General features: G+C 40.0%; 1 protein-coding gene across 16 annotated transcripts in view; it reads left to right on the top strand.

Moving 5' to 3' along the window:
- Shld2 (shieldin complex subunit 2) overlaps positions 1-15,623 on the top strand; it is a 96,416-nt gene continuing 80,793 nt past the window's right edge. For 5 of the 16 annotated variants that reach the window (XM_033761764.1, XM_033761775.1, XM_010622555.2 and 2 more), the window contains exons 1-2: positions 1-55; positions 4,256-4,390. The gene's annotated coding sequence lies outside the window, so the exon portion shown is untranslated. Of the gene's footprint in view, positions 181-222; positions 803-4,114; positions 4,391-8,405; positions 8,429-15,623 lie in introns of those variants that run through there. The other 11 variants (XM_010622561.3, XM_010622559.2, XM_010622558.2 and 8 more) reach the window with 11 other exon arrangements.

The following is a 15,623-nucleotide window of genomic DNA, read 5'->3' on the forward strand; positions in this document are numbered from 1 at the left end:
GCTCTGACCGGTAGGAGCGGATGCGCGTGCGCGGCCTGGCCTGCGGAGCTCACAGGTGCGCGCGTTGAGGGAGGGGGCCACAGAAGAGATGGGTGCTGGTCTCAGAGTTGGAGGTGCGGGGAGACTGAGGGGCGGGGAGCTTGGCGGCGAGACCGGGGTCTGGCCGCTGGCCCGGGGCTGGTGAGTCACCGCCACTCATTTCCGCCCGAGGGCGCTCAGCGGGGCACATCTTGGGGGGTGGTCTGTTCCCGGAACCAAGTGTGTAAGGCGCGTGCTCCTAGCCGGAAGGCGCAGCGGAGCTCGGCGCAGAGAAGTTCGATCCCTCCCAATCCCGCTATGGAGGGACAGGGCGTCCCCAGCCGCCTGCCTTTGCCACTCTGATCTTGATGTCCCGTTTAGCTCAGCTTTGTGGAGACTACACAGTGATACATTGCATTGTGGTCTCCTGCGGTTTGCCGGCTGCTTCCCCTTTTCCAGAGTTTTTGAGATAAGGTCTCCTTATGTGGTTCAGGCTGGCGTTGCACTAACTCACTATATAGACCAGGTTGGTCTCCAACTCGATCCTCCTGCCTCAGCCTCCTTGGTGTTGAGAGGCCACGGGTGTGCCACCACAGCGGCTAGGCTTAAGCGCTTGAAAATGTTCTAAAGGAAAACAAGAACATTAGAAATGCCAATGTCCCTAGAAAGGCTCAGGGATACTTGTATTCATTAAATGGTTCAGGGCATGATTTGAAAAATGGAGTGTTCAGTTTCATATTTGGACAGACTCACAGAAGAGGCTGAACAAACCTGCCCCCCGTTGGTAAGTTAGTGCCACTGGGGGTCCCCAAGGAGGCAAGATGCCACCCCCCACTTTTGACAGCTTTAAGATCTGACTTATTGTTAATTTAAAAAATTAGATTTGTATCAGTTCATGTTTGCAGCCTATAATAATTCCGTGCATTGCGGGGGGGGGTTAGTAATGTACATTAGCACATGTTAATTCGTTTTACTTCCCTTTCTATTGGTCACCTATTAAATTACTTTATTTGTCTATGAAAGAGTTAAAACATGAGGTCACCGTCTAGATTGGTTACATTAAGAACACCTATCAGTGAACTCTGAAAGCAAAAGTTACCTTTTCTTTTTCCTGAATTTGTATTGATAGTCAGAAGATGAAAGTACCAGTTACTTTTCACTGATGAGCATTCTCATTTTTTTACTTTTACATTGTTAAAATCAAAACACACCCCTGAGGTTTCCAAATAACCAACCCCCTAAAGCCTAGTTTTATCTTCAAATCTTTAGCCTCTGAAGCATATGCAAATGCTTTCCTTTTCAAATTAAATTTTTTGACAGGCTTTGAGGAAAGTAGTTTGAGAGCTTAGTTTCTCTTGTTTATCTTGGTTTCTGATAACCACAGCCTTCAGAAAGATAAATGTTTAACTTTACATTTTCTAGGGCTTGTTCCCTGTCTAAAAGGTGGACTTAGAGAACTTTTAGGAGGGATAATGAATAGAGCTGTGGAAGTTATTTTTTATTGATCATGTCTTTTGTGTAGGTGTCTTACAAATTGGCTCCAGGAGAACCCTATAAATCTTTCTTATAAAACAATAAAAAAAATCTTATCTTAAATTTTTATTTGTTTTTTGGAATTGGGGATCAAACTTGGGACCTTGAGCTTGCAAGGCAGGTGGCGGAACCACTCAGCTAAATCCCCGGCCCTTATGTTTTTAGATTATATGTAAATTGTAAAAATAATTCAAATTGTTAAGATGATTTTTTTTTTTTTTTTTTTTTGAGACAGAATCTTACTATGTAGTTCAGACTGCTCTGGAACTCACTGTGTAACCTAAGCTGGTCTCGAACTTGCAGAGATCCTCCTGCCTAAGCCTCTCAAGTGCTGGGATTACAGGTGTGCACCACCATGCCTGGCAGTGAAGATAATTTGAAAAAGTGAAATTATCTAGCCACACTCCCTTTACTTACATTTAATGTATAGTTGGAGTTGTTTCCTTTCTGAAGGAAGTATTGTAATTATTATTTTTTTTAAGACTTTTTGAGACAAGGTCTTGCTGTATAGTTTGGGCTAGCCTTGAGCTCACTATGTAGTCCACACTGGTCTTGAACTTTTGGTGATGTAGGGGAAATAGGTATAACTCCGAAACCTGCTAGATATCTGAAACTGAGTTTGTGTTCTCAAAAATAGAAGAATGAATTTTAGAACAGTGAAGGTTAAGAGTAGGAAAATTGATTGAGAAAAAGGTAACTTCTGTCTAAGAGACAGAAGGGGACCTGGAAAACAGGGTTCTCCAGGACCCTGTTTTCCAGGGAGTTTATGGAACAAAGCCACAAGATGAGGTAGGTTCAAGGTGGGACAAAACTATAGTCAACTGTGAAATTACAAGTACAGTTGCTTAGGTGGTAATAATGATCCAATGGAAAATCACAAGGTGGGCATGAGGTGGAACAAAATTATGATCAACCAATAAGATTAGAAGTATAGGGCTGGGGATTTGGCTTAGTGGTTCCATGGCTGCCTTGCAAGTGCAAGGGCCCGAGTTGGATCTCTGCTACCAAAAAAAAAAAAAAAAAAAAAAGATTACAAGTAGATTATAAGTATAGTTGCTTAGGTAATATTGGTTAAATGGGGGTCAAATGGGGAAGCAAGTCATGTAACAAGCAAAGGAGGAGCAAACACATTTTTGGTAAGGGATGGGTCAGGGCTCTTTCCTGGAAGGGACTGGTTAAACTCTGAGTCTCCTGCCCAGGTGATTGATACCTATTTAGAATATCAATCACCAATCACTGCTATTCATTCCTAGCAGAAGGACATGCGGGTAGTAGTTTCCCTCTTTTTATAATATTGACCTTCAGTGAATGTGTCTGGATTACCCCTTATATTGACTCAACCAGGGGCAGTCCTGTTTAACTGCCTACTAGATAGCTAATTAATTTACCTGTTTATAATATTCCCCCCTATGAAAAAGTACCTACCTCTAAATGCCATGAAGGGGCAAAGACTGTTCTGCTCACTTATGGCTGAAGAGGTTGGTAGTTTTAAGGCAGTCAGAGATACTCCACAGAGAGTCTATCTAAAGACCCTCAATCTAAGTTGTTTCTGCATCTTCTTATCGGTTCCCTTGATACTCATGCTGTTTTTAACACAGTAACTTTGTAGTATAATTTCACAGAAGGGATTGTGATGCTTTCTGCTTTGGTTTTGTTGCCCAGAATTGCCTTTGCTATTCTAGGTCCCTTCTGTTTCCAAATGAATTTTAGTATTTTCTAATTCTGTGAGATATGCTGTTGGAATTTTCATTGGGATTGCATTAAATCTGTATAACAATTTTGAAAGTGTGACCATTTTCACTATATTGGTTGTTATCCAAGAAGAAGGGATATCTTTCCATTTTTGATATCCTCTTCAATCTTTTTTCAGAGTATTGTAGATTTTTTTTTTTTTTTTTTTTTGGTACTGGGGATTGAACTCAGAACCTTGGGCTTATGAGGCAGGCAGCAGCACCACTGAGCTAAATAAATTCCCAGCCCTGTAGTTTTAAATGTAGAGGTCTTTTACTTCCTTCTTTAGAATGATTCCTAGGTATTTCATTTTTTTTGATGTTATTATGAAAGGTGTTAATTCCATAATTTCCTTTCAGTGAGTTTGTTATTCCTGAAGAGGAAGGCTATTATTGATTTTTGAGTGTTACTTTGTATTCAGCTATGCTACTGAATTTAGTGATCAAATCTGGAAGTCTTTTGGTGGAATTTTTGGGGTCTTCTACATAGACCATCATGTCATCCTCAAATAATGATAATTTAACTTCTTCCATTCATATCCTCATTTTATTTCTTTCTCTTGTCTAGTTGCTCTGGCTAATGTTTCCAGAACTATATTGAACAAGAGTAGTGACAATGGACATCCTTGTCTATTTATTTATTCATTCATTTATTTTTTGAGATACTATATAGTACACTATATAGTTCAGACTGCCCTGGAATTCACTATGTAGCCCAATCTGGTCTGGAACTCATAGTGATCCTCCTGCCCCAGCCTTCTGAGTGCTGGGATTACATGCGTGCACCACCACACCTGGCTTCCTTGTCTTTTTATTGATTTTAGAGTGATACTACTGCCTTAGCCTCCAGAGTGCTGGGATTATGGACTTGCACCACTATGCCTGACCTTTGAATACATTTTGAATGTTGTTTGTGTTATCACCTGCTTTTTCATTGATTCTGATCAATCTCATGTTTTCTTTGCATCATCTAGCAGCTCCTGGATTGTCCTCAGGGCAGAGCTGACAGCTTCTTTGCACTCCCTAAGTGCTCTGGATGACCCTTGGAGATGAGTGAACTGCAGGGACTACATCTTGACCCCAGAATTGCTATCTGCCAGCCACCCAAGGTGAAAGTTCAGGGAAGCTCTTCAAGACAAAGCAGGAGCAAAAACTCTGGTCATCAATCAGTGGGAAGGTGCTGGGTCAGGTGATGTAGGAACGGTAGGAGTCAGGAATGGACATTCAAGTTAGAGCCTTGTCCATATCTTCAAGTGTTTTTCTAGAACAGGAATTGTTAATAGTTTGTAGCCAAAAATGGACTTATTTTGTTGGGCATAGTGGTGCATGCCTATAATCCCAGCACTAGGGAGGCTGAGGCTGGAGGATCTCCATGAGTTCAAGGCCAACACACCTGGCTTGGGTTTCTGTTTCAAATTATTTTAACTTGGAGAAGTGATTGGCTATGAGAGGTGAGGAAAAAAAATAGCCATTTGTGAATCTTAGTTCTGCCTATGATGTAGAGAAGATCTAGTGGGATGTTAAGGACATTTTAGACAAGTGCACTTTGACATGTTTGTAAAGTAACCAGATGGAGTTGCCAGGTGCAGAGTTGAAGAAATAAAAGCGGAGCTTAGGAAAGACATGGACCAGCACTATAAGTATAAATGATATTTAAAGCAATGCAATGGTGAGAACCCTTAGGGCAAGAGGACAAACCTTTGCAGACACAGGTGGGCAGTGGGACAATAAGGTCCGGGCACAAGGCCTGCAGTGTGTGGATAGTTGTGACGAGGGTCATTGCAGCACCCTGGAGGCAGGGGGATGTCCCGTCAGAAAGGGCAGTATCCACACAGTGCTAGAGGTCCAAGTTGGATGTTCCTGAGTTACAGAGTGGATCGAACACACACAAGTAGCTACAGAGTTTTTGCACAAAGTATTGAAAGTGGGTACAAACTTGAAGTAGGCAGTCTGGGGGAAATCTTGGTGTGTGGAGAGAACTGTTTGTATTGTGGGGGAGACATCAGCAGATGAATTGTGAAGGAGAGTGTTCATGAAGCAGATGGATGAAGTGAGGCATGAGGCCCTGATGACAGAGGAAATGGTGTCAGGAGAGGCTGGGTTAGGTTGTTTTGAAGGGGAGGCACGCAGGTCTGCAGGGACGGGTACCTGGTGTGTGAAATGTAAACAGCAGCAAGATAGCTACCACTCTTGCCTATCCTGAGATAGGGCACGGCTGGAACTATCTGGAGGAATAGGGAGAATTTGTGGCTAGAGGAGTAGGCTTTGTCACCCTCAGTGCATAGGAGCTGCAAGGGTGGGGCCAAGAGTGGAGAAAGCGTCCTGGGCAATCTGAGGTGAGCACAGAAGAGGAAGGAGGGAGCTGACAGGAAGGGAGTAAAGCAGAGCAGAAGCTTCCTGCCCTTGACTCTCAGCTTCCTGGGGCTTGTGATTGTGTCAAGTTCATCTTCTTACCCCAAGTGGGGGGAGACCCCTGTAGTCTCAGCTGCCCCATGGCCTGAGGGCAGAAAGTGCAAGTTGAAGGCAACTTACTGAGACCTTGTCTCAAAAATTTTAAAAAAGGGCTCAGGTGGAGATCAGTAGTAGAGCTCCCTTAGGCACACACACACACACACACACACACACACACACTCTCACACACACTCACACTCATACTCCAATTTTTTAGATGTTTATTTTAGTGATGATCTGTTGTTTCCTAAGGTTTCTTTTAAAATTTGTCTTTGTAAAGGCATTAACCAGTCGTCTTGAGTGCTATTCTGTGAAAAAAAACGGGTTCCATCATCAAATAAGTTTGGGAAACCGCATCATATCATTTCCCCCTCAGTGATGAACTGGAAGTATCTGCTTTGATTTGTAACAAGATTGATAAAAATTTGAGAAATGTTACTACTAATCATATGACCTGTACCTAGTGCTTCTGGAACTCTTTCCTAGGGTACATGCCTTACTCTTCCCAGTGCTCACAACAGCTCTGTAAGTCACGGCCACACGGAAATGCAGAAGCTGGGACTCAAACTCAGACGACTGGCTCTGTGGGGCTTCCAAGCCCAGCATCCTCCCTGCAACCAGTGAAGAAACAAGTAGATGGGCTAGGGGTTAAGCTCAGTGGCAGCAAGCCTACCTTGCAAGTGCAAGGTCCTGAGTTTGATACCTGGTACCAGAAACAAAGCAAAAGAAACAGGTGGAAGGTTAGATCCAGTATCTCCCAAACCTGTCTGACTGTGGACCCTTTGCATTTTCTAGTGTTTACTCAGGCATCAGTTACCCACCGAGCAGAGTCGCCACACTGGGAGCACAATTTTTAAAAAGCATCGTGTGGGGACAGAACTGACTCTTTGCAACAGGAATCTCTGTTAACGCTAAATGTTATATTTATTTTTTACCTTTTTTTTTTTTTTTTACTTGTAAGTACTTTTTTTTTGGTTTTTGAGACAGGTTCTTCCTGTGTAGCCCATGCTGGCGTGTAACTCTCACCAATCCTCTTGCCTCAGCTTCCTGAGGGCTGGGATTACAGGCCTGTGCCACCATGCCCAGCTTGATGCTGAGATTTGAACCCAAGGCTTTATACACATTAAATAGGCACTGCAGCTGAGCTATAACCTTAGTTCCAAGTCTCTTAATCTCCAACTTTCCTTGAAATTTCCTTGAAGAAAAAAGGTTATTTTTCCCGTAGTATTTACTAGCGTCTGGACTTTCTGACCACATTGCCCTGGCTGCATTTCATGTGTTAACTTTGGTTTTTGTAAACAGTAGTTAGTTGAAGACCTGTGCTGTCCAAGATGTTGCCACCATGCCCAGCTGTAACTACTTTGTATTCTGTTTTACAAATGGGCTTCCCTAGAATTTTTAAAAGGTTGATACCACTATTTGAGGTACTAAACATTTTGAACTCAAAATTATTATTTTACCTAGCTTGTTCTGCTCTAAGATTATATTATCATAACATTTTAATCCTTAGAGAGCTTAGCTATGACCCAGGTCATCTTCTTTGTTATCATTTGATTTTTTTGTTCAGGTTAAGGAAATGACAGCCATTCAGTGCTATAGAACATGATAATAATTCACTTCTGAATTTGAACCCTGGCTGTACCTCTTTACTTGCTCTGTGACCTTCGAAAGGTTGCTTCATTTTTCAAAGCTTCTGTTTCTTCTATCTTGAGAGGTGGCTATGAGGAAGGAATAAGAAAATTCATGTTGTGTCTGTCCCATAGAAAGTTCTCAGCATTCATTACCACACCTCCCCTTGTTTTCCTTAAGGAAATAATCTGAGTCTATATCATGAATGAACTGTGAAGATAGAAAAGAAAGAACAATTTGAAATGTTTTAAACAGTTTCAAATGTGACATGCCCATTTAATGCTGGCATCAGCTACTTTTCTGAACAGTGATGTTGTCATGATAGAGGTTGTAATGGGAGTTAAAACCGGTTTCCTTCCAGCTTTCCAACTGAATCTGACTGGGTAAACATAGACCTATTAATTGGTTCACTAATTATTAATGGTCAACTAGCTTCGGTGCTGACTTCTCCTAATCTTTTTGAAATTTCCCTGTTGACATTTAAAACCTGACACACATTCAGAAGTTCCATAGAAGGCCTAATGTTTTAAATCCTCTCCAGAACACAGGAAGTGTCCTCCTGAAGTGGCCCTCTCTGGCAGCATATTCAAAATGATGCATACAGGACTGAATTCACCAGTGGGTGCTTGTTTGTTTTTCATGGCAATATGCATTTGGGACTTATGAGCAGTACTGAACACAATTGAAGCATAGTAATGTCACACAAGGCCATTAAGAGAAAAACTGATGGGGGTTTTTCATTTATAAAATTTACTTCCTGAGCAAAAAGAAAATGGATTTGAGGCCAGGCGTGGTGGCATGTGCATGTAGTCCCACCTACTGAGGGAACTGAGACAGGAGGATCACCTAGTTCACGATCTGATTTGTGTAGGCCCCACATAAAGGTTCTTATTTTAAACTGAAATGCTGTTTATACTGATAAATGACACACTTAATCCAAGGTCAGCAAGAGCTCACTCCAGTCAGAGCCCAGCCATCTCACCGAGTGTACAGCTAGGTGGACTGTCTGAATCTGGTCTGAACTAGCTGCCGGTCAGCAAAAGTCTTAATTTCCTGTTGTACTGGAGGTAAGAGGAATTGGAAGACTTGTTACTGTACTTGGCATGGCTTTATTATATTCTGCTTTTCTCTACTGAATATCCAAATATACAGTGTTAGGGAGAGGGTCATGAATGCCTTGGCACACCAGTACAGTTTGCCTAAACTAAAACTAAAAAGTTTTAAATTTTTTGCTGATACCATTCATTAGAAATAAACATATTCAGCCAAAGCCTGGAAACACATCTATAATCCCAGCACTCTGGAGGCTGAGGCAGGAAGATCTTTCTGAGCTCAAAGTCAATCTGATTTACATAATGAGGTGAAGTCCAGCCTGAACTACAACAAACCCTTTTCTTGAGAAAAGCAAACCAAGACACAAGAAAACAACAACAAAAACAAAAAAGAAAAGAAACGGATGTTGTACTATACTGAATAAACAAATAGTATGGGTAGGCCAAATTTAATGAAATATCTGTCCATTTAAAAATGCACTTGAGGCTGGTTCACGCCTATCATCCCAGCACTCAGGAGTCTGAGGCAGGAAGACCACTGCGAGTTTGAGGCCAGCCTGAGCTACATAATGAGTTCAAGGCCAGCTTGAACTGCACAGTGAGACCCTGTTTCAAACAAACAAACCCAAACCCAAACAAAAAACCAAACCAAAACAAAAATGAATGCACTTGAATTGTTTAATATTTTATTTTATTTTTTGCCTGGGGATTGGACCCAGGGGTTTTGTACTGAGCTACATAACCAGCTCCCTTTTTATTTTTCGTTTGGATAAGTTGCCCAGGCTGTGCTCAAACTTTCCTCCTGCCTGGGTCTCCCAGTGTGCTGATGTTACTGGTCTGTGCCACAGTGTGGGCTTTGAATTGTTTTAGATGTTATGTAAAATGGATTCCTACTGCTATAGACTAAACATTGCAAAGGAAGTGCTGAGAGTTTTATGAGAATTCCTGATAAATAAAAAAGCCTAAGTATTGAGCAAATCTGTATAAACAGATTTGATTTTGAAAATGTTTGTGATATACTTAAATTAACAACGAGGTTTGGAAGTGGGTGCCAGAACAAGCAGCATGTGGTTCAGAAGTTAACTTTCTTTGTTGAGATGGCAGTGCCTCTTTCTGTCAATAGGGTTCTTGTAGTAGTGAGTACAGACACTCCATCCATGTGACTCACAACTCTCCCAGAAGTCATGGTGGGTCACACGTCATCTTTAAATTGGGGCTTCATAATATAAAATCTGACCTATAGGCCAGGAATGGTGGTACAAGCTTGTAATCCGGGTACTGGGGAGGCTGAGGCAGAAGGATGACTGCAAGTTTGAGACCAGCATGGGCTCCACAGTGAGTTCGAGGACAGCCTGCACTACACCCTGTTTCAAAAAAACAAAACAAAACAACAACAAAAAAACCCAACCCCCCCAAAACCAACAACAAACTATATCTCCAAAGAAACCAATGTATTTCCTTATAAGAACTCACTTTATCCTGATGAACGAAGGCTGTATAAACACTCTTAGGGTGGTGTGAAAGCTGAAATGGTAATGAGGAGTGAGGGCCAGCAGCACAGACACAAACAAGGCCATGGTAAAGACAGAAACCTCTCTAAACTACTAAGCTATTAATGTCTTTCATCCTCCCGTCCTGAAACTGAAGTCAGGGCACAGAATGTATTAAGCATATTCTCTACCACTGAGCCATTCCCCCAGTCCACACATTATGGCCTTGTTTGATATCTTTAAAATTATTTTACATCCAGGAAAATTTAACTTCCAGTAAGTAGATCTACTCCTGAGGCTTTATGTTATCAATTTTTTATTCATAAAAATATTCTAAGCCAGGTGTGATGGTGCTTGCCTATCATCCTAGCACTCTGGGAGGCTGAGGCAAGAAGACAGCAAGTTCACACTGGGCAATTTAGCGACTTAGTGAGACCCTGTCTCCAAAGATTCAAAAAAGAGCTGGCGATGTAGCTCAGTGTAAAGGCCCTGGTGAATTCAATCCTCAGTACAACCAACCAAACAAAAACCAAGCATTATCTCAGACATTATTAATGCTAAAATAATTTTTATTCATTTATTATAAGTCATGGTTCATGGTTCTACCCTGCTTTTGTTGTCAAGATAAAGGAAGATTTCCTGCGTCAGAAATTGTAACATATTTCTCTATAGAAACTATGTGGTTTGAATAATACTTTAAATCCTTATTAAATGAATATTTTAAGCTGGTAGAAGGCAGTACTGTGTTATGTACTGCTTATGTTTAAAAAGATACAAATATAAATTAAATTATCTCTGATTCTAAATCTCAGATAAATAGAGTTTTGTTTGTTTGGTTGCTATGGGGAGTACAAAAGTAGTTGAAGGTTACCCTACATGGCTGTGTTTATTGCTTCCCTTTTCTGTGGTTCTTAGGTTATTTTATGAGATAAGTTGGCCTTTGCTTATTTTCTAAGATCTCGACTGTTTCGTAAATTTGTTTCTTTGGAAAATGTTTCTCAAGTTTTATCATGAAGTGTAACTCAAATTGGATGCTATTTTTGTATAAATTGATGACCAAGCGGTACTGGCCTCAGCATTACTGAGTTAATGTATGGTTGGTACAAAGTTTCCCCTTGTAATTGCTAACTTACTCAGTGATTGTGATAACTAAAGAGTGTGAGATAAAACATGAGTAGCTCTACAGGCACACTTGGCTCTTCATTTAGATAGGAATTTATAAATCACTAGCTTTAATTGTTTTTTCCCTGTTTCTCTTAGATATGGAATCCCAGACCTTTTTTTTTTTTTGGATCCCCTACCCCAATTTTTAAAAAGGAAGCTTGTGTGAAAGGATTGGACTCCTTGAATATTTGAATAGACAAGGTGTGCTTTCAAATTAACTCCAAGAACATTATGGGAATTCAATTATTTATTATGAAAAACAATTTCAGTTATTAAAAACAAACAAAAAACGAGCTGGGTGTGGTGGTGGTGCATAGCTGTAAATACAGCACTCAGGATGCCGAGGCAGGAGAACCTCTGCAAGTCATGGCCAACCTGAACTACATAGTGAGAGACCATCTCTCAAAAACCAAAATACCAAACAATGGAATATTCATAGTGTACTTAATGTACATAATTCATTTAAGCCTCCCAAACAGACCTATCAAAGAGAGCTGCTGTTCCTTCCATTCCACAGACAAGGGAAAGAGGCCTAGCAACACAGACTGCTGCTGATGTCCTGCATTTGGAAGAGGTGGGACATGATGAGAATAATGTCAGCCTTTTCTCTCTCTTCTTTTTCCTCAAACTTGTTTTTGTTGTTTTTTATTTTGCAGGTCAGTTTTGTTAGATTTAATTCCCAGAGGTCAGGTTTAATTACCAAATGGGGTTTTTATATCTTTGGGAAATCTTCAGGTGCTTGTCTCACACGTTTTTAACATCTTCATTTTTCCCCAGAGTTCTACACTTTAATGAGTCAGGGATGGTTAAGATAGAAAGTGCTGCTCAAGGGCCAGGGATTTAGCTCAGTGGCGCTGCTGCCTGCCTCACAAGTATAAGGTCCTGAGTTCAATCCCCAGTATCCCCCCCAAAAAAAAAGTGTGCTGCTCAGCCCAACCTTCATTTCCTTTTCTCACTAAACCCTCTCAATTCTTAGCCATTGGATATTCATCCTTAGTTTTTCAAGTAATACATTTGAATTGCTGTTATTTGAATTTTTAGTCTAGGATATAACTTTTTTGCCTGGTTGTCTTTATTCTTCTCAGTAAATTCACTCAAAATTTTCTGTCAGTTGTCCAATTTTCCTATAGAGTGAAACCTCAGTTCATGAATTTAACTTTTTATATGATTTTGGAAAAGATAGCCATGTTTCTCTTTGTGCAGGAAAGATGGCTGCAGTCATGTTTGTCATGTGACGTAGAATTTGCAAACAAAACCAAAATTGTATCAAATGCTTCTGTTTGTGAACCATATTATTTGTATACAAAAGTGTTCATGAATGGAGGCACCACGTATTCTCTTTTTTTGTATTGGGAATTGAACTCAAGGCCTTGTGCTTACCCTTCAGGGGCTTTGCCACTGAGCTATATCCCTGGCCCATCTTTTAGATTGCTTCTTCTGTCAGTTCTTTTTTTGTTTGTTTGTTTGTTTTTGTTTGTTTGCTTTTTTTTTTTTTTGAGATAGGGTCTCACCACAAAGTTCAGGCTGGCCTTCAACTCATGATGTAGTCCATGGTGGCCTTAAACTCATGGCAATCCTCCTGCCTCAGCCTCCTGAGGGCTGGGATTATAGGTGTGTGGTGCCATGCCGGGTAGTTTTGTCATTTTGACAAATTCCTTTACACTATAGAGTACTTCAGTCTGGAGTAGTTTCTGTCGTTCTGGGTCTATGCTTACTTCTGTGTTAGATTTTTCTATTTTCTATGTTTTCCTTTTTTTAGAGGAGACAATATTTAATACCTTATATAACATAACACATTTTTCTCAACCTTGATTAATATATATATTTTCCCTCTATATAACATTTGCATTGGGAATAATTTTCTTTTGGTTTTTTGAGACGTGATTTCCTTATATCAGGCTGACTTTGAACTGCCTACATAGCACAGGCTGGCCTTGAACTTGAGATCCTCCTGCTTCAGCCTCTTGAGTCTAGGCTTATAGTCATTTTACACCTGTCCACTTCTTTGAAAAATTTTGATGGTTTTGTTTCTTGTTTTGTAGCTAACACAACTGCTAACGTTCAGAATCAATCTGATGTCTCATCTGTTGTGTCATATCCTCTACCCACTTCAAATAAGTAGTGTTGTGACAAAAGGGCTTATACCTTGGAATGATTTGAGATAGCATGAGATTTTATCATGCTACTCAAAATGGCATATCATTTAAAAGTTACGAATTTAAAAAAATGTTTTATTTAATATTTTTGGATAGTAGTTGACTACAGGTAACTGAAGCTGTGGAAAGCAAAACCAAGGATAAGGAGGACTACTACATAGTAGTTTGCCAAGCTCTTAATTGTGTATCAGATAGTATTCCAAATAATTTCTATGAGTTGCCTTCATTGATGTTCATTGTGTCTTCCTGAACAGGTGTTCATCTTTCAGTCGAATACGCCTATCATCCCCAACCCTAACTGAGGTGACTAATTTTTGGAGAGGTAAACTTGCCCTTGGTCACATTGTTAGTAAATGGTAGCACCATGATCAGCACTGAGTTCTGATTCCAGAGTTGTCTTTCTTCATTCTGTTGTTTTGACTGGAGCTCCTCCTCCTTTTCTTCTTCTTCTTCTTTTTTTTTTGGTTTGAAACATTTATTAGTGCATTTTATTATTTTTAAGAGAAGGAAAAATTTATTGAGAGAAAAATAGCTTCTGTCTAAGAGACATAGAAGGGAGACTGGAAAATGGGTTGCCCTGGTACATTTTATTTGTTTATTTTTGGTTTTTGATACAGGTGTTACTATGTAGTTGAGACTGACCTGGAAGTCACTATGTAGCCCAGGCTGGTTTTGAACTCACAGTGATCCTCCTGCCTCAGCCTCCAGAGTGCTGGGATTACATGTGTGCGCCACCATGCCCGGCAGCCCTGGTACATTTTAGATATACATAATGATAACATTCATCATAGGACATTTGTACCAGTACATGATATATCTTGCTTCTGCTTTCTTTCCCCCATTCTCTCTCCCTTATGTACAAAAAATTTGTTTCAATTTTTTCTTTAATTTTCTCTTTTTCTTTCTTACCCCTTCTTTCATTGCCCTCTACACCCTCCCTTGCTCTCCTCATTTGGATATTTTCTTCTGATTTCTCAATGTCTATTGCACATTTTAGTCCTTATTTCTACTTTCGGTTTCTCACATCAGAGAAAGTGTGATATTTAAACATATGTGTTTGTTTTATTTCTCTTAAGAGTATGGTCTCAAGATCCATCCATTTAGCTATAAATATCTGAAGCTCATGCTTCTTTATGGCAGAGTAGTACTCCATTGTATAAAAAGCACAATTTCTGTATCCATTCATTGGTTGATGGGCATTTGAGCCATTTCCAAGATTTAGCTATTACAAATTGCGCTGCTGTAAACATGGGTGTGCATATATTGCTGTGGTATGATGCTTTTAATTCTTTTGGGAAGATAAGAAGAAGGCTCAAATGGAACCTCCACTTTTAGTCCTTTGAGGAAACTCCACACTGATTTCCACAGTTTAAATTCCCACCAACAGGGGACAAAGATTCCTGTTATTCCACAGCCCCTCCAGCATTTGTTGTTGGTTGATTTCTTGATAGCAGCCATTCTTTCAGGAGTGAGATAGAATCTCAATGTTGTTTTCATTTGCATCTCTGGAATGACCAGGGATGTTGAACATTTTTCATATATTTATTTATTTCTACTTTTTCATCTGAAAAGTGTCTATTCATTTCAGATGCTCAGTTTTGGTTTGGGTCTTTAAATTTGGGAGGTCTGATTTTTTAAAAAAATTTCTTTATATATTCTAGTCTAAGGAACAGCTGCCAAAAATTTTTTCCCCCACATTGTGGGTTGTCTTTTCACTCAATTGGTGATTTTTCTTGCTGTACAAAAGCTTTTTTAATAAGATGATATCCTAGTTATTGATTCTTTTTTTTTTCTTTTTATTGAGTTTATTGGTACAATCTAGGTATACAATACAGTTACATTCATTACTGGGATCCTGTACCTTCACATGACAGGTCTTGGTTCTCATTTTTTCCCCTTGTCCCTGCCCTCCCTTCACCCCCTCCTCCCCTCCCCATTTACAAATGCTTTATTTCCATTTTTTCATTTTCTTATATTTTTTTCTTTTCCCTTATTCCCTTTCCCCTACCCTTCCCATTTTCCCTACACCTTTAGCCCTTTTCTTCCTATTTCACACTATTAATTATCCCATAAGGAAGTTATTGATTCTTTCTGATAGTTCCTATGTGACTGAGGTTTTGTTCATAAAGTCTTGCCTACACCTGTGTATTCAACCCATTCTGTCTTCCAGCAGATTGTCTGTTTTAATATTTAGATCTTTGATCAATTTCAATTTTAGTGTAGTGCATGGTGAGTGATATGGGTATAGTTTTAATCTTTGGGAAATGGAGAGACAGTTTTTCAAGCACCATTTATTAAGGAGGCTATTGTTCTTCCATTGATGCTGTTTGGCTCCTTTTTCAAAGATAAGGTGGCTGGGTATGTCTGGAGTTATTTTTACATCTTCCAATCTGTTCCATT

The sequence above is a fragment of the Fukomys damarensis genome, unplaced genomic scaffold (genome assembly GCF_012274545.1).
Source record: "Fukomys damarensis isolate Sample0158 unplaced genomic scaffold, DMR_v1.0_HiC HiC_scaffold_1, whole genome shotgun sequence".
Lineage (NCBI taxonomy): Eukaryota > Metazoa > Chordata > Mammalia > Rodentia > Bathyergidae > Fukomys > Fukomys damarensis.